The following is a 6,000-nucleotide window of genomic DNA, read 5'->3' as shown; positions in this document are numbered from 1 at the left end:
GGTGGGGGGGGGGGATTATATGGGATGCAGGGTTTGAGGGTCGGCACAACGAAGGGCCTGTAATGTGCTGTACTATTCCATGTTCTTATCACTCAGGGTTACACATCAGTAGGACTAAAGGGATTCTTTGCAAACACACCGAAGAAATTTGGGATTAATACGTCAAATCTAAATGTGATTGCTGTTCAGTTGATTAGCATATAGAGAACCTGAAGTTACATAATCATCTGCCGTTTGTATTCAGTGGCTGGACGTAAGGGTGCCTACAGGAGCATGCAATGATATATTTCTTCGGCACTTACTCTGCAATGGTTTATTGAACGTTACACGACTGTGCTTGCCTGACTTTTTTTGTGGCAAAGAAATATGTTTAATAGAACATATATACTTTTAATCAAAATTTTCCCAGCTTGAAACACATTCTTTTTCAAATTTATTGCTATCGACAATTCGAATAAACGTGCCCGTTCCGCTGCTTCTAGATCTCTAAGCTGAATTCTAAGGGAATTCATTGCAAACACAACAGAGATAAATAACAGTCAGGAAGAGAAGTTTTAGTTCAGCCTTTGCAGGCTTACAAATATACCATGTCTGTGGAAAATGAAAACAATTCTAGGTTCCATAGACTTTGTTGAAATGCCATAGGATTGCGGACACTGCTCAAGTGAGAGGAAACATTCCAAGGAACCGAATAAAGAGGAAAAAATAATAATAAAATAATCCGAATAACACATTTAGAGCACTGGTGGTTGTTTATTTCTGTGTAATCTTCAATCGAGGGTAAATTGTACAAAGGTAAAGCGGCACGTTTGCTTGCCAACAAATACAAAGTCACTTTATAGAAAAATGCTGATTCTGCCTGGATTAAAGCTCATCCTATCACTCCGACACATTGCAGACAGCAGGACAGCATCATCTGCCATACAGTGGAAATCTCTGTTTGTCTGCGGCCTGGGCTTTGTATGCGGTGTGGGGAGGCTTATGATCATCGGCCATACAGTGGAAATCTCTGTCTGTCTGCGGCCTGGGCTTTGTATGCGATGTGGCGAGGCTTATGGGCCGTAAGTAAAACACACTATTTTTCTTGCTAATTTCTGGTTCAACAGCATCAGGATTTTAGAGGAAAGTGAGATACAGTGCCCATGTTGAAGATTGGTAATCTACTAGTATATCAGGATGACATGAAAAATAATAATCAGCCTCTTGTGAAACCACAGAACGACCGTCGCAAAGAGTATTTATTGACCACTCAGTGATCTGATCCGCATTGCGCTGGGGGGACCCCAGTTGCCGACAGTTAACTCCATCGTTATTGTCGCTGTATCTCTCCCTCTCCCTCTCCCTCTCCCTCTCCCTCTCCCTCTCCCTCTCCCTCTCTCTCTCTCTCTCTCTCTCTCTCTCTCTCTCTCTCTCTCTCTCTCTCTCTCTCTCTCTCTCTCTCTCTCTCTCTCACTCTTCCCTTCCTCCTCTCGTCTATCTTTCTTGTCCACCTGCTACTCCTGCCGAACATGAGAGCACATTTTCACAGATGGCTGACAGTCCTTTTCTGTCTAAACCTCTACTTTCCACGCTAATACCGCTCTCTTTCAGAACCACTGTTTTCTTCCATTCATCTTACACCAGCCAAGATGGATCAAATGTGATTTTGACTAATTTACCGCTTTGCTAACCCGGGTGTTTTAAGGAAAATGCATATATTTGCTCATTTTGGACTTATTTCCACTTCAAACTGTGTAAAACCAGTGCAGTGGTATATTTTTAAAATTTATTTTAGTAATTTCAGGATAAGTGGCCACAGCAGCATTTATCTACACACTTCTCCCTCTGCCACCTGGTAGACCAAGGGTTAACTCTTCCTGTAGCTTTACGGAAAATAATTAGAGTCTTTTCAGGGTAGACTACTGACGTCACCGGAGATTATTTTTCTCTCTGTTTAATAAGTGCCCCGTTCACTCTGTTCCCTCAGTTTCAGCGAGAGCAGCCTCCCCTGCCACGGACAGATAACCGGAGCTGCAGTGTCAGGGAGAGTGAGGACGGACTGCCTCGTTCTGTCATGGATCGGAATCCGGGAAGCGCAGCCTGGAATATAACGGGAAATGGGAGAAGTGTCTTCTGGATGTTACCATATATCTCTGCAGACTATTGGGTGCCGGTCGATTTTCGAGTTACATATGTTCTCGTCGCCATTCAAGTGGTTTTCTTCCCCGTCCTCGCCATTATTGCTCTTCCTGGTGAGTCTCTTTAATACGTCACCGCATTTTTCCTATCACGTGTACTTCTCATTATAATAATTAATGATGCTGTCGCACTACAATGTGTTAATTAAACAAAGCTTTTTCCTATGCACTTTGGTGGTTTTCAGTCCTGACGATCTCTGTTCAAGAAAATATGTGTTGGCAGTGGTGTTGATCCAGAGCAGGTTTACGAGAATGATCCAGCGATTAAACGATCTCACGTATCAGGCGCGTTTGATGGCCCTGTGCCTGTATTCGCGCAATTTAACCGGTTGTTAACTGAGACATCAATGTTCATGTAGAGAAGTCAAGAAGACAGTTTTGGAAGGGAAACACGTCAATCCTGATTGAGTAGCTTATGGTCCTGTGGCGTGGTCAGGCTGGCTCAGATAATGCTCCGGGTGTAATAGTGAAATTTCTGACGAGTGAACTTACTGACAGTCGCTCAGCTCAGCAGCCTACCACCGAGACGTTGAACCATTGCATATTAAAATGGATCTCCGCTTTCCATTCACTTTCTCCTCGCCGCGAGAATTTCTGCTATGAATCAAGATTTTTTCCCCCTCACTTGAGGGTCAGTTGCAAATAAACTGGGTTCCAACATGTAGTCTTTCCGTGGCCAATCGGTCTGATCGGTCATCTGTAGTCCAGGATTTCCGTGAACTTAACCAGGTCCCTCTGCTGTCAGGACCTTCGGCCGTGCCGACCACATTATCGAAGTGTCTTTCGCATTTTCGCTCCTATCTCGCCCTATAGGCTTGCGGGAGTTCCTCAGAAAACGTCGTTCGTTCTTCACGTTTCCACATTGGGTGTCGTTCAGCAGCGGCATTACGTTCTCTAAACTGTGAACATTTATCTTAATGACTCCGCTTCCGCGCGTTTTGCGTTCGCCAGGTCTGTATCCACATTTCTTTTGCTATCGTTTCAGTCGGCAGCGTGAGGCTGCCGCAGAATTGTTTTCGATAAATCGTCTAATTATCTGCCTTCCAGCAGAAAGAATGACGTTAGTGTGACGACCCCTCCTCCGTTTCTCTCTGATCATCTCCAACAACATCGGTCGGATTAGAAAGTTAATAAATTCGTTAGTTCCTTTCCAACTTCCATGTGCTGACCGAGGTGCCGCTGAAGCAAAGGAAGCATTGTCTCCGGAATATAATCACTGGTTGCCTCTTCTGGCTCTGGCCACCCTCCTGCCCACTGTGTTCATCAAATGCATTTTCCGACTGGGACCCAAAAATTGTAAAATGCAATGATCTTTAATATATATTTTCACGCCAGCTGCATTTGACCGTGTGTAAAGCCTAAGGAACATATTTCTGAAAACATGACTTTTTTCTGAAAACATGATAGACCACTGTAAGTTCTTGAAGTGCTGACCATGACGTATTGTTCTGGTGACAAATCAGTTTCATTGTTGCTGAAAAAATAAGGCATTTTCGAGACATTCATGACTGGCATAGGATTGTAAAGACAGAAGTACAAGGAGGAGCTGGTGAGACTCGTGGCACGATTTCAAGGTAATGCTCCCTCAATATTGACAAACAGGAAGTGTTTGAAAATAAGGCTTTGTCTACAACTCCATCTGCAAATTCAGCCGCCCTGGCTAAGTATCAGGGACGGGAATTTGCGCCTCAGCCAGAGATGGTGAGTGTCAAGGATAATTATTTCACGGAGATTCCGCGGAGCAACATTCGGATCTTTTTCCCTCAGCATGTACGGAATTTCACAACCATCGGCCGTCGTTATCTGTGTTCTTTTCTTTCCGTTTCGTTGCTGATATTCGATCGAACAGATTGCACTCAGATTACACTACTTTGCAAAGCTGTTTAATTTTATTCAACTGGTAATCGCTACGATTATATTATTCCGTCAGGTACAGTCACTTCAATCATTGATAGATAGATAGATAGATAGATAGATAGATAGATAGATAGATAGATAGATAGATAGATAGATAGATAGATAGATAGATAGATGGATGGATAGATAGATAGATAGATACTTTATTCATCCCCATGGGGAAATTCAACTTTTTTTTTCCAATGTCCCATACACTTGTTGTAGCAAAACTAATTACATACAATACTTAACTCAGTAAAAAATATGATATGCATCTAAATCACTATCTCAAAAAGCATTAATAATAGCTTTTAAAAAGTTCTTAAGTCCTGGCGGTTGAATTGTAAAGCCTAATGGCATTGGGGAGTATTGACCTCTTCATCCTGTCTGAGGAGCATTGCATCGATAGTAACCTGTCGCTGAAACTGCTTCTCTGTCTCTGGATGGTGCTATGTAGAGGATGTTCAGAGTTTTCCATAATTGACCGTAGCCTACTCAGCGCCCTTCGCTCAGCTACCGATGTTAAACTCTCCAGTACTTTGCCCACGACAGAGCCCGCCTTCCTTACCAGCTTATTAAGACGTGAGGCGTCCCTCTTCTTAATGCTTCCTCCCCAACACGCCACCACAAAGAAGAGGGCGCTCTCCACAACTGACCTATAGAACATCTTCAGCATCTCACTACAGACATTGAATGACGCCAACCTTCTAAGGAAGTACAGTCGACTCTGTGCCTTCCTGCACAAGGCATCTGTGTTGGCAGTCCAGTCTAGCTTCTCGTCTAACTGTACTCCCAGATACTTAGATAGATAGATAGATAGATAGATAGATAGATAGATAGATAGATTGATAGATAGATAGATAAATAGATAGATAGATAGATAGATAGATAGATAGATAGATAGATAGATAGATAGATAGATAGATAGATAGATAGATAGATAGATAGATAGATAGATACTTTATTCATCCCCATGGGGAAATTCAACATTTTTCCAATGTCCCATACACTTGTTGTAGCAAAAACTCATTACATACAATACTTAACTCAGTAGTAATATGATATGCATCTAAATCACTAACTCAAAAGCATTAATAATAGCTTTAAAAAAGTTCCTAAGTCCTGGCAGTTGAATTGTAAAGCCTAATGGCATTGGGGAGTATTGACCTCTTCATCCTGTCTGAGGAGCATTGCATCGACAGTAACCTGTCGCTGAAACTGCTTCTCTGTCTCTGGATGGTGCTATGTAGAGGATGTTCAGGGTTTTCCATAATTGACCGTAGCCTACTCAGCGCCCTTCGCTCAGCTACCGATGTTAAACTCTCCAGTACTTTGCCCACGACAGAGCCCGCCTTCCTTATCAGCTTATTAAGACGTGAGGCGTCCTTCTTCTTAATGCTTCCTCCCCAACACTCCACCACAAAGAAGAGGGCGCTCTCAACAACTGACCTATAGAACATCTTCAGCATCTCACTGCAGACATTGAATGACGCCAACCTTCTAAGGAAGTACAGTCGACTCTGAGCCTTCCTGCACAAGGCATCTGTGTTGGCAGTCCAGTCTAGCTTCTCGTCCAACTGTACTCCCAGATACTTGTAGGTCTTAACCTGCTCCACACATTCTCCTTTAATGATCACTGGCTCCATATGAGGCCTAGATCTCCTAAAGTCCACCACCATCTCCTTGGTCTTGGTGACATTGAGACGCAGGTAGTTTGAGTTGCACCATATCACAAAGTCCTGTATCAGTTTCCTATACTCCTCCTCCTGTCCATTCCTGACACACCCCACTATGGCCGTGTCATCAGCGAACTTCTGCACATGGCAGGACTCCGAGTTATATTGGAAGTCAGATGTGTACAGGGTGAACAGGACCGGAGAGAGTACGGTTCCCTGTGGCGCTCCTGTGCTGCTGACCACTGTGTCAG

This window comes from Hemitrygon akajei, unplaced genomic scaffold, assembly GCF_048418815.1.
Source record: "Hemitrygon akajei unplaced genomic scaffold, sHemAka1.3 Scf000092, whole genome shotgun sequence".
NCBI classification, from domain to species: domain Eukaryota; kingdom Metazoa; phylum Chordata; class Chondrichthyes; order Myliobatiformes; family Dasyatidae; genus Hemitrygon; species Hemitrygon akajei.
This window is presented reverse-complemented; position numbering follows the sequence as displayed.